This window comes from Rhamphochromis sp. 'chilingali', assembly GCF_963969265.1.
Source record: "Rhamphochromis sp. 'chilingali' genome assembly, chromosome: 21".
In the NCBI taxonomy this organism is placed as follows: Eukaryota; Metazoa; Chordata; class Actinopteri; order Cichliformes; family Cichlidae; genus Rhamphochromis; species Rhamphochromis sp. 'chilingali'.
The window spans coordinates 6579171-6593206 of NC_137949.1; positions in this window are offsets into that span (position 1 = coordinate 6579171).

The following is a 14036-nucleotide window of genomic DNA, read 5'->3' on the forward strand; positions in this document are numbered from 1 at the left end:
TAATGAGTGAGGCATTTCATGTTAGGGATGTTTAGATGTGATGCATGTCAGAGAACAAGAAAGAATTTTAATAGAGGATAAGATGAAAAGATAAAGGTGCTGTACCAGCTGTTTGGCGAGGGAGGAGTGGCTAGCAGGTCCAGCGGGGGAGTGTGGAAGTCAACCAGACAACTCGGAGGCTAGTCACATAGGTAGAACACTTGGCCTTTTTGGGGGCATTAACAATAACAAGACCATACAAGCCATACATGTCCTGGGGTCAGGTAGATGCCTGTGCCAGCCCGTTACAAAGTTAAGGCCTTTCTGATGAAGAGGTGAGAAGAAAGCAGCATGCTCGTCTGTTATGGCTACGAGAGCGGTCTCCCCTACTACCAAAATGGTGGAAAAACACCCCTCTAGCAGTGCTGTGCCATAATAACAGTTGTTGCAATGCATCAAAGACTATAAAGGTTTTAAAGACTCCCAGAGAGTGTCTCCCTAAAGTGAAATCCACGAGGATTACAACAACATGTTGATCAATAATTACTGGAAACAAAATAGGCTGAAGTGTCATAATAATAAAATATATAAAAGGCACAGAGATGCAGGAATAGCTAAATTAATAAACAGTTACATTAAATTACATTACATTAAAAAGAATGAATGCACTGGCCAGCTCAGCAACAACAAAAGGCCTGAAATCTGTCAATTTGTACGACAGCATATGGACAGAACCAAGAAAAAACAAAGACTAGTCAGCAGGTGTGTCTCACAGCTGAACCCAGGTATTGCTTCTTGTAAGAGCGGCTGGTTGTCACTCTAAAATGGACTATGTGAATGGGAAAGGGCTCAAACAGCTTGATAAGGCGCTCCAGCTTGGTCCAATCACTTGTGAGACATGCGTTCATGTCTGGCTCACTAGCTGTTTTAGTCCAGTGTCAGCAGTCGTCTCAGCAAATTAAAAGTGCTGTTCCAGCACGTGCAACATGCTGGGTTCAGAGCTTTACCACATCTTTTGATCATTTGTGTACCAGCTCCTCTGCTTTAGTTATGAATGGATCAGAAATTTGATGCTTCATGGCATCCTTTAGTGTGACCTGGATTGTTGAGAGCAGACTACACCACATTTTTCTAATTATCTTCTGGTAGCTCAGGTTCATAGAAAGCAAAAAGAGAAAACAGGATGTTATTAATAAATTAATTAATCAATGAGAAGCAAAAAATAGTTATAAAAACAGCCTGACAGACCCATAAAAAATGCTTTTAATTCTGTTTTGATCCAGGCATCTGTTCCAGTCCTCTTTCACGAGTGTTTTTTTTTAGTTTCTACTTTTCCATATACATCTTAGCCCCTTTAATAGCAAGCAGATCCACATGTTTTTTATTTTGGTTCAAGTGGAGCGCTAAACATCTTGAGCGCAGCTGACTGAAACAGTGCACATCCCACTCTCAATAAACATATTGAACTACAATTCCTCCTCCCCCTTTGCGCCTGTGAGTTATCAGGTAACCAACGGAAACACTGCCTTCATGTTTTCCTTTGCCTTTCCATAGTTTAGCTTCTTTTGCTGCAGGGTGTGCTCTCTTACCTTCTTCAGGTTAGCTAGGTTAGCTGGGTTTTCTGAGATGGACGTTCCCACTTTGGGATTTTGTCATCTCAGAATATTCCAAATATTCTGTTTACATCCATTACAAGGCACTTACTCTCATCTTAAACAAAGTCATATTCAGTGTATTCCCAATGTTGTATGTTGATGGAAAATTTTATTATTTTATAAACCAGTTTTATTCCTGGTCTTTGCGTTCATCCCTAATCAAATTAATATATATGTGGAAATATACAAGCAAGAGCAGCACGGTTGTGCAGTGGTTAGCTTTACAGCAGAGCAGTACTGTGAAGTCCTAAACAGTGTTGATCAACCTACTTGAAAATAGGAATTAGTTACTAATTACTGATTACCACTCCAAGAAAGTAATCCCATTACTTACTGATTACATAATTTTAAAAGTAATTATTTACCTTATTACTAAAAACATGATACACAAGCTGAATACCTAATAAAGCACTAGACCTTTTAGCTCAATTTCATTTTTTATGCATAATCCTTCATATAACATTTAATAAAATAAAAAAGTCTCTTTTTAAAACTTGTTTTATTAGTTTTAATCTTTTAACTTTATGCACATTGCATCAAGCAAAAATTAAATTATATGCAACAGTCTTTGACTTGAAGAAAGTTGTTTAACATTTAAACCCATTTCTTTGCGTATTATAGCACATAAAATAAAATATTTTTTGTGTTTACACTCACTCTTTTAAATAGATGCAAGTAAAACACAGTAAAAAAATAAGCAAAATCAAAGACTCGGCAGCACTAAGGCCTGTTGCTCTTAAATCTATTTTCACCTGTTTAGCAGGAGTGGGGCCGGTGGAGGTTTTTGTCACTTTCTGCGGAATCAAACTCAAAATAATGTCAGTACTTCCACGCTTTAAACGCTGCACAGTCGTACTGTTCTCCCGCACTCCATATTATCCATTGTTGATCTGCACGCCTCTGTTGTTGCCACGGGCGTCGCACACTCATACGTCATTGTCATGAGACACTCTCACAAACAAAATCACGGTTTAGTGACGTAGTAACGTAGTAATGTAGTAACGTAGTAACACAGCGTGCTTATGGGAAAGTAACAGTAATCTAATTACTTTTTTGCAATGGTAATCCCTTACTTTACTCGTTACTTGAAAAAAGTAATCGGATCTCTAGTCCTACAGACCTTGTAGTACCAAATAACCCCAGTAGAGCACTATGCTCTCTGACAGGTGGCTTACTTGTAGTAAGATATCAAAGTAGGATATTGTAGTAGTAGGTACTGCTACAGTACTACTGTTTCCCTCCTCTTACTCCCAACCAGTTGAGACAGATGGCCCCGCCCCTTCCTGCTGGAATTTTCTTCCTGTTAAAAAGAGGTTTTTCCTTCCCGCTGTCACCAAAGCACTTTGGGTCATATGATTGTTGGGGTTTTCTCTCTTTGCATTATTGTAGGGTCGTTGTCTTGTTTTTTTCACTTTTACTTAAGTAAAGATGTTGACACAGCACTGCAACTTTTACTGGAGTATTTATTAACACAAGTATCTGTACCTCTACAGTTACGTTATGTATACTTTTGCCACCTCTGAAAAAGGCAAACATGACCCAGGTTACCAGATATGCACAGTGCTTGTGAAGGACTTTGAGACCTAGGTCCTTAAGCTAAATGTGTTTGACAGTTCAACTGTAATTTCCCCACAGGAGGAAGAACGTAAAAGCAGCACAACAAATTTGTGCCAACTCATGTCAAAAGATTGCGTGCTATAGCCTTAAATAGAGTATCAGATGACAGACTCTAGCTAGTGATGACAAAGTCAAAGATGCAGAAAGAGTCTAAAGCTGCAGAAAGTCTATGAGCCTCAGCATGAGTTCAGAGGGGAGCTGTTAGGGCAGATTTTGATACAGGGTTCAGTTTTCTGAAAGGGAACCACACTGCACTCACAGTTGACGTGCTCACTCATAATGAGAGTTGATTCGGGACTTAATCATGCATTAAGCCTTTTTGTTGCACCTCCGGCCAACTGATGACACAGTGATCCGACCATCACGCTGTCTCAACCCAACTGCCCCGGGGCTCGACCTCACAGCGTGCAAATGCCATGACGTAAGGTCCGCCTCACCCTGTGTCATGTCACTTTGTGTTTTTCTGGGGGTGTGTTTGTTACAGAGCCGTAAAGGCCTAAAGAAAGGGTGCTGAAAGGTCACAAAGTCAGGTTTCTACACCAGTCAGCTTCCAAATCCTGTATGTAGAAAAATGCTATTGCATATAAAACCCCAAAAAAACTACTGTAATCTGTAATCAAATTTGCAAACCTAGTAAAACAATATTTTATTCACTATATGACATAGAAAACATGTTATATTTGAACTGAATAAATGTACCATTAAAAAAAATTACCTCCTTTTGAACTTGATAGCAATAACACATCTCAAGAAAAAGGTAGGGGGCTGCAAAAAGCTGGAAAACTAAGTAATATTAAAATGAAACAGATGGAGGGAAGATTTTACAACTAACTGGCAACAGATTAGTACCATGATTGGGTAGAAAAAGAGCATCTTAGAGAGGCAGAGTTTCTCAGACGTAAAGATGGAATGGAGATGGAAACACTGTGTAACAATTTCAGAATAATGTCCATCAAAGTAAAACTATATATTTTATCATCTACAGTATATAATATTATCAAGGTATTCTGGAAATCTGCAGAAAACTGGGGCTCAGAAATCATTGCCCATGAACACAGTCTGCCGTCCACACATAAGACTTTGTCATCCATAGAAATAGCCATATCTGAACATGATGATCCAGAAATACCACCATCCTCCCTGGACCAAAGCTTATTTAAGATGGACTGAGGTAAAGTAGAAAACTCTTCTGTGATCCAAAAGCAAATCCAAGTGTAAAATTCTGGATTCATCTGCAAAAATAAGTAGACGGCTGTCTCCATGGACTATGAAATTGTCAGCCATTAGGAAAGGCACCATCAATGCTCAAAGGTATATTTTAAATGCATATTTCAGCGAGACAATGCTAAATTTCATATTATTCATATTCATATTACAATAAAATGATTTGCTGAAAGATCTTGTATGCAGGTAGGGCGGATCAGCACCCAGACTCTTCTAAACATTGAAAGAAAAAGAAAAAACCCAAAGACTGCTGATTAGCTCCATGCAGACAAAAAATGGACAGCATTCCCTGTGGGAAGTGAGGAGACCACCTCCCACATGGAATGCTGTCCATTTTTTGTCTTGACATGGACTATTGTTAAAAGAAGATCAGATGCCACACAGTAGTGAACATGGTCTTGTCCCAGATATTGTTGCCATTAACTTGAAAATAATCTAACATTTTTCTAGAAATGGTACAGTTTCTCAGTTTCTTCTCAGTTTTTTCTATATTCTATTGGGAATAACATATGTCTTTAGGAGATTGTGTTCTGTTCTGTTTTGTTTTATTTTATTTTATTTTTAATTTATTGTATTTGTTTTTTTCCGTGTCCCAACCCAGGATATGCTCAGACATAATGCAGCATTGACTATTTATTATTTATTTATTTATATATACAAACTTCCTGTACCATAATTATTTAGCAAACTATTACATACATTTAATGTATATTTTATACGTGTATTTTTGATTGCTTTGTATTACTTGTACAGAACAAACAAATATACGTCGTGTATTCTATCCAGATAACATCTCACAACAGGGCCACAGCCTCTCTGAGACTATAAAGTTCTCAGACCATTGTAGATACATTATATATCGATGGTTTACACCAAAAACACTTCAAATATATGATACCCAAAATGCAATTTTTTGATATTTATGAGAAAGCAAATAAAACATCCGCAATATCAATGTTTGTTTGTGTTACTTTGCAGTATGTCAGACAGTGAATTAGCCGAGTTTGACCGATACATTGCATGATGCTGATGCTCAAAGCACTGATAATATCTTTCTGAACAAAAAGTAGATGTTGGCTTTAGAGCATGACCTTTGGCATTGGTGTAACACTGACTTGGTTGTAGGTTTTAACAGAGCTTGAATGTTTTTTTTCAGTCATGACCTTTCTTCAAAGTCGACATCAATATTGATCCTAATGACACATGTAAAGCTTTAAATGTGTCATTAGGATACTTCTAGTTAGTTCTACCTGCAGTAGGTGTGTACAGGACCACACGCACATAACACATGCTCAGAAAAACATGGAAAGCAGAAAACTGTGTTCCTATACGATGTTGTATACGTGAGAAATGTCATTGTTGCATTTCCTTCACTTCTATAGGTCCAATAAAGGTTATCTTATTCATGTATTCTAATGGCATGCTTTATGTTGGTGTCTGTACATGCATGAAACCGCACTGTATGCTTTATGGTTGTCAACCATAGTTGAACTTTTGCTTTCACCTTGAGGCACTTTTTTGTTGCTTTATAAAAATTACCGATCCATGCGATCTACTTTGTACACTTTATACTTTGCGGCACGCACATCTATGTAAGCATAAAGATAATGTGTTTTACAGCAACACAATAAGATCCACTTTTCCCTTCCTGTGAAGGAGACTCCTCAGCTTTCTTTATGTGTGAGCACTGCAATTCTAACATGAAACAGATCCAGTTCATTTGTTAGGATGAATAGGTGGATGATATTGGGAGTTACGGCGTTCCTTTCTGAGTTGAGGCTTGTCTATGAAATGTGTAGCCTTGGGTGGTGTTCATGTAAGCCAGGCGTGCCGCTTCAGACTCTTCAGATTTCAAAAGGCGATGAAATGACTCCGCTGCTTTGACTGAATACCTCATTTATTAGTTTTTCTGAACTGCGTACTTACACAAATGTTTTGAGCCTACTGATTTAATGCGTTGATAAAAAAAATTAATTTACAAATGTTTCCTGTAAGAAACATTTATCAATGCAGTCAGACAAAAAGCTATGTGGTTAAAAAAAAAGTGTAGATCCATTTTTGCCAGTGTTTGAGCTCCTGCTACTTCTCAGATGAATTAAGAGCCTTCTCATTTTGCATCAAACTGCCTCAACTAATTTACTTCTATTTTATTTTAACCCAAATTACACCTGTTTTCACCAATGTGCATGTGCATTTGCTACACTTGAATTTTCAAATTTATGACAGCGAAACATATTTCAATATACTCGTTATGTGCATGTGAGTTATTGTTTCTTTTTAAAGTGCAGCCTGTTAACATACAAGCTCAGAAGCAGTCATGATGTCATCTGTGGCACATAAGGATGTCTTATCTGTGCTGCCTTATAGCAAAGCATTTAAAGAAGTTCAATAACGAGTGGAAAGCACTGTTGCCTCACAACAGGAAGGTTCTTGGTTTGAACCACGCTCTGCAACTCCACACAAGAGCCAGACTTTCTTCTTCTTCTGGTGCTTTTCACTCATTTTTAGCCCAGTCTTTATACCTGACCCATTTTCAGACGAATGTTTTTTGTTTGTTTTTTTGTTAAGCTACTTAACACTAACCTATGACTCATTCAGATATCAAAAGGCACATAACAACCAGTGTTGTGTTTATACATAAAACACAACTAAGAAAAGAGTTCATTTGAAATTGTATTTTTATGCACTTTGTCACTAGCAGTTAGTGGATTAATTCAAATTTCAGTGTTTCTTTTAGTTGGAGAGGTCAGCGAGTGTCTAGATCAGTCTGTAAAACACGGTGGACGGAGCTGAGCTTGGAGCTGCAGTTCAGCCAGTGGTGTCGAGGAGTTCAGACCTCAACATTACTGAAGCAGTGTGGGATCATCTTGACAGAGAATGGAACAAAAGGCAGCCAACATCCAAAGAAAACCTACAGAATGTACTTCACAAAGCAAGACTCCTGTAGTCTGTCTAAAGAAATTACAAGAAAGCTGCCGAAGAGAGATCAGTCTGTGTTGAAGACTAAAGGTGGTCATATAAAGTATTTACTTTCGAGGTTGTTAAGCTCCCATATAAACTCTATTTTTGCCGTATTTTTGCCTAAACTCCCAGGGTGTATCCTACCTCTCACCACGGACGGAATGGATGAATGGTGGATATTTCAAAATAAGAAAGTACACAATGCTTCTGTAACATAAAAATGTGACTTGCTGTGACTTTGTGATTTTTAAATCCATTTATTTTCTTTTACTGTTGCACTTTTGTCCTGCAAAACTGTGGACAGAAAACTTTACAAATAAAACGTGATCTTTAAATTTTAGTTTCTTATTTTTTGAGTCATTGCCTGGATAAAAGTTCCACCTTTACTCCCTTTCTTGTACAATAACTGTAGTATGATTGAGGAAACTATAGTATGCATCATTTTACTTTCACACTGTGAACATTTTTGAAAGAGTGGAGTGTTGAAATTTGGCACTTTTCAATTAAAATTAAATTATAAAGGTACATAAAAATCTCTACAATAAAACTTCAGGGCTGAAATACACACTAACAAGCAAAACAAAAGGACATAAAAAGCAAATGTCACACAATACAGCGAAATGTAAAAGTACATTTCTTCATGACATCTTTAATCATATTAAAGTTGGTTTATGCAGAGGTGGTAGTGGTATATTTGTTACTTATGTAGAGTTTGTTAATCCAAACACTCCAGTACTTATTCAGTTTGTTTACTGAAGTAAAAGTAAAAAAGGAAAATTGACATTTATACCTGCTATTTTATATGCAAAGCTAACTGATCCTTTTGATATATTAATATAATTATAAAATAATACATATAATAATACAGTACATGGGAATGCAAACATTATCTTTTTAAATTGGCTCCACACCTAAATAGAAAGAACGCGTGCAATAAGATATTAAAGTGGCGTTCAACAGGTTCAAACATATGGTCAGTTATAGTGGCTCAGTCTGGGGAAAAACAAGCTCCTGTAGATTTTCTTTGTGTACATATCAGTGCTGCTGCTCCTCTGAAGTTTACTTCTTTTTGTGGATTTACACAATTGAATTGTGACGTGAAGATTCAAGCACATGTTTAACAAGCTGTCATCTACACTGACAATCAATCTCTGCTGCTCTTCATGTAACCCAACGTTGACCATGAACACCACAGCTGCTGTGCACCAGTCCAACACAACCTTTGAATATCCTTTGTTTGGTTTGCAGGACATTTCACAATATACTCCCTTTATGCTCACTCAAAATCTGGAGTGCTAGCTAGGTGCTGAAATACTGGGACCACAACTTATGGAGGTCTGCACCAAACGCGCTGTTTGGATCATTCTGACTCACTTTAACCCTTGATAAAAGTAAGTGAAAGTAAAAAGTTAGCAGAAACATTCTCCAGTAAAGTGCAGATGCTTGAAAATTCTTGTACTATATTACTTCTCATCTCTGGTAGTATTACAGCTCCCATTCAAGGATGTAAGTACTTCTTACTGTGAAGCACAATACTGTATGTAGAGTACAGTGTGGATTGAATTATGAGCAAAAGTATGCGAATGTGAGCTCATAGTCAGTCAGTTCTCTGCTCTCCGGATTCATACCCACAGGACATAGGCATTAATGTCAACTATTCAGATGAGAGGCCCAACCCACTTCTTACCCTCATAAATCATTGATTCCTCACTCTGCACACACTTACACTCACATAAACACACACATAAGACCTTTGCTCTTCTCTGGAAGTGCTCATTGTTTTGAGTCCTCCTCCACACTTTGATGTGAAGGGGTCAAGCGGAGGCTCCCTCCTTGACTCCAGGGAGAGCCAAAGAGCAGAATAATCAGCGTCAGTAACATCTGGAAGCGCATGTTAAGCAGGGCTTACTTGGCAGGCAGTTGGTATTGGCACCGGCAAACCTTCCTACTGGGGGCCTTTCATCTCCGTTTGAACATGTGGATTCGGCCCTAACCCTGGGAGGAGTCAGAGGGCTCACCGCCAACAGTGAGGCCAAGGTGTGGCCAGCAACGACGAGGAATCCTGCTGTCTTCAGGATCAGTCTGATCCTGAAGACTTCTTGCTTCTGTCTCCTTACCCGTTTCCACGCTCCTCTTACATCTATGTAATGAACTGTCAAACCCTTTAAACCCTGAGCCTCAGTCTGCTTCAGACTTAGTTTGGTGTGTAAGAATTCAATTAAACTGACCAAGCCCGGCTACAGCCTTATTCTGTGATTACACAAAGAAGCAAGAGAGGAAGTACTGAAAAAGAAGCTTAAAGACTTTAGACGTAAACATAGTGGAACAAATCCTGAAGATGTAAGGGGCAATAAATGAAGTGCTCAAAGCAATTTGAGGGACTAATTTTAATCATTTGTAATCTAGACTAATATTTAGTGACTGGACAAGCTACAGCAGTATCCAAGTTTGGTTTTATAATACCTGTAAACCATGCAAGGCAATAAAATAAGGACTGAGGGCTCAAATCAATTGAGGTTGAATTCAAAATTAGGCTTTGGTAAGTAGTTCTGGAAAATGCATGGCAATAGGATTACATAATAGGCTTCAATTTAAACTGAGAAAAGACCAAAACAATGTCGACATGTTGGTGAAATGAAACTCTGTACCCTTGGTTCAGGTTCAGAAACCTTGCTGAAAACATTTGGATCAAAGAGATAAGACATTACATTACAATGAAGTAATTTAGGTGAGGCTGTTGAAAGCAGTTTGTTTTTATGCGGGCGTATCATTCAACTAGTTCAATGCTACAAAAGATTTTAATTCTTTTAAAAAATGTTAATCCTTTAAAAATTCAACAACATAAATTCTGTCTGAAGCAACAATTCCGCATAATCATGGTATGGGGATAGAAACCTGGGCTAATTCACTTGAAAAAAAAATCCTCAAACCAAAACTAAACACTTTTTGAAAAGAGAACACACTGTAACACCTCCAGCTGTTGTTGTTGTTTATTATTGGGCAATGCGTTCTAAGCAGCTTTCAGACATAAATTGGATACCAGCGCTTGCTGGGACCTGGTCCAGGAATAGAGATTGTGGCAGTTATTTGTCAGTGCTTGGGTGTGAGAGTGCGTGAAAGCTCGCTGCTGGTGGTCAGGCAGAAACAGGTGTGTGCAGAGAGAGGTTTCTGTCACGGAGGAGCAGGGAGGACTCGGCGCAGACTGAAATCTCAGAAAAACAGGTTTATTTACACACTCCAGGTGCACTATATACAGGTGAAGGAGAAGGGGGCCAGGGTTCCCAGGGGTGCAGAGCGGGGTCGGGAAAAGCGTCCAGAGTCTCCAAACCAAACACGAGAAATCTGCATACAGAGAACAAGGGTTAGCACGGAACTTTCACGGACAGAGCTCAAAACTGGCTGAGGCTAAAGTAGCGCTGACGAGCGTTATTCAATAGTCCAGCGGCGAGGTGCTCTCAGTCACTGCCTTAAGTAGCGGGAGCAAACAAGGTGAGGAGCCACAGGTGATTGCCTACAGGTGGTGGAGGCCGGGAGCTCACAATGAGCTCCGCCCAGGCAGCGAGCAGAGAGAGAGGAGAGAGAGAAAAGACAAAACATAACATGTAGCCACACAGGGCCAGCCGAGCAGGCACGGGGACCATGACAGTTTCTGTTTGTGTGGGAAGCTGGAGGAGGCCGGGAAAAGTCACTGAGCCTCTCAGCTTCATTATATCTGGGTCATTGTGTTTAAAAGCTAAGCGGCGCCAGACCAGCAGGTCAGGGAATAGCTCGGATTTTACTGTGAAACCCTGATGAAGTAGACACTGCCCGGTTACCCGTTGGAGAGTCACTCTGCCGTACACACTTGTAGCTTTTTAGTGAAATATCAGTAACAATTATCTCCATAGGCTTTAAAAAAAAAAACAAGTTATAGAGTTATAGCTGGGATGTTAGTTATACTGACACATTTTGGCACTGCCACCAAAGAAAACTTAAAATGTTCTTCTTTCTTTTGTTATATTAGATCAGTGTGCGTTATACTACCAATATTTTTTTTCTTTAAGTAAAACATCAGTGCATGAAATAAGCTTTCTAAAAATATTTTTGACCTTCAATAAAGGTAAGGCAGTAATTTTGAGTTGAACTGAAATATCAAAAATTGTGAAGAAAATGTGCTTGGTATAAAATGAATGTATGCAAGTAATTAAGTAAATGTTATTTGACCAGATGTCAATCAATGTTATGTTTTACATTGTACATATGTCACAAAATGGCATGGAAATTTTACATCTAATCAAATTACTTAAAATCAGTGTTTTTGGCATAAGCTTTTTTTTCTGTGTGGAATGTAAATAAAAGTAGAATGTAATATTTCATAAACAATTTATTGTACTTAAAGTACATAACAACATATAATGAAACTAAGACATTGATAGTTTTATAAAAATAAAAAAAATAAAAAATAAACTAACACTGTTTTTTATGGAGTCAGATCCAGTTATTCAGTTTCAACCTTTCATAAGTTGTATTTGTTCAAAATACAACCGATTTGAAAATATCTTTGGTACTGTTATGTTTCTCTTACACACTCAATCACTTTGTTAGGTATTCCAGTTCAACTGCTCGTCAACTTAAATACCTAATCAGCCAATCAGATGGCAGCAACTCATTGTGTTTTCACATGTAAACAGGGCATCAGAATGGGCAATTAAAGTGATTTAAGTGGCTTTGTTGGTGCCAGACGAGCTAGTCTGAGTATCTAAGAAATTTATGATGACCAACTGTTTTGTTGATGCTACAGGTGAGAGGAGAATAGGAAGACTGCTTTGAGCTGACTAAGATGTACAGAAGAGCATCTCTGAACGTGCAATAAGTCAAACCTTAAGGCAGATAAGCGACAGCAGCAGAAGACCACACTGGATGTCACTCGTGTAAGTTAAGAATAGATTTTTGGGCATCTTAGTACCAACTGAGCGTCATTTAAACACAAGACCACCTACCTGAGCATTGCTGTAGACCATGTGATCATAAAGGCATGACCAATATTTATGACCATCTGTTTATCACCACAGTTTACCCTGTGGTTAAAGAAGGCTGGAAGAGTGTTCCTGCACCCTGAGTTAATGAGTAATTAGATCTGACAAGCAGGTTAATGCATATTACTGTTGAGTGGGTTCATTTTTCATTTGCTACATCCTAGCTAGTGATGATATGTGATGTATTTTTGGTGAAGATGGAAATCTAACTAGCTGCTGAAGAAGAGCATTCATAGACAGAATGATGTCTATGAATGCTGTGCACCAAATATCACCAAACACACAAACTGTTTCTACATAATGCGTCTACTAGCAATTGTACGGTTGTTGTATTTTCCAGGGATGGATAAAAAAATTGCAGCATTTTCAAAGGTAAGGACAGCTCAGAAGTTACAGTCTATAATATTAAATGTTTGATGTTGATAAAAACTTTCTTTGCTTGGAACTCTTTGGATTTATTTGACTTCTGACACTTTCACTTATTTCTGATATCACAATGATGCCAGGTAAGTCTTCCTGAAAAACTGAGGCAGTCACAGGCGTGTATAAAAGGTGAACAATGGATGCAAGTTGATTTACTAGAAAAAGCCTCAGATGACTCAAATCCATCCATTCGCTTCTCCTTTTCAGGGTCGCGGGGGGCACTGGAGCCTATCCCAGCTGTCATAGGGCAAGAGGCGGGTACACCCTGGACAGGTCGCCAGTCTGTCGCAGGGCCAACACACAGGGACAGACAACCATTCGCACTCACATTCATTCACACATTCACACCTAGCGACAATTTGGATTATCCAATTAACCTATCCCCACAAGCTGCATGTCTTTGGACGGTGGGAGGAAGCCGGAGTACCCGGAGGGAACCCACGCAAACACAGGGAGAACATGCAAACTCTACACAGAAAGACCCCGGCCTGATGTTGGAATTGAACTCAGGACCTTCTTGCTGTGCGGCAACAGTGCTAACCACCGTGCCACCGTGCTGCCAGACTCAAACATCCGTTTTTTCTAAACTGAAGGAAAAAAAGACTAGAAAAAAAAGCATAATCATCAAGCTAATATTGCAGAAAGTGAAAGTAAATAATAACATTTCTCTTGATTTGTGTGCAGCATCCAGACTGACCAGACTTTTTGAACCGCTTCAAACTGTCAAACTTCGCATCCATGCACCGTTAACAGCATCCAAGAAACCAACTGGCCGACCTGCAACACAGTTTATCAATCATTACACATTGCGCGCATCATTCTTTTCAGCCGCTTATCTGCCACATTGAGTCATCCTTCTAGGTACAGAGGATGATAACTTTTCAGTTAAGCACAAAGCAACGTCTTGATGTTATCACCATAGAAACGATTTTGAGTTGGTAGTTTAAATTATCCAGGATGACAAGCATCAAATGGTCCGTGAATCCACGACACATCTCCCATCAGTTAGAGTTCTTCAAGCATGACAGGGACCAACTTGGAAGAGTTGGTTAGTTAGCCATCCTGGTAGCAACAACTTAAATAGCCATGTTGTAATGTTAAAAAGAATGGAAAAGGAGGTTAATTATGTTTACTTGCACTTTGTATGTAGGTACATATTTCT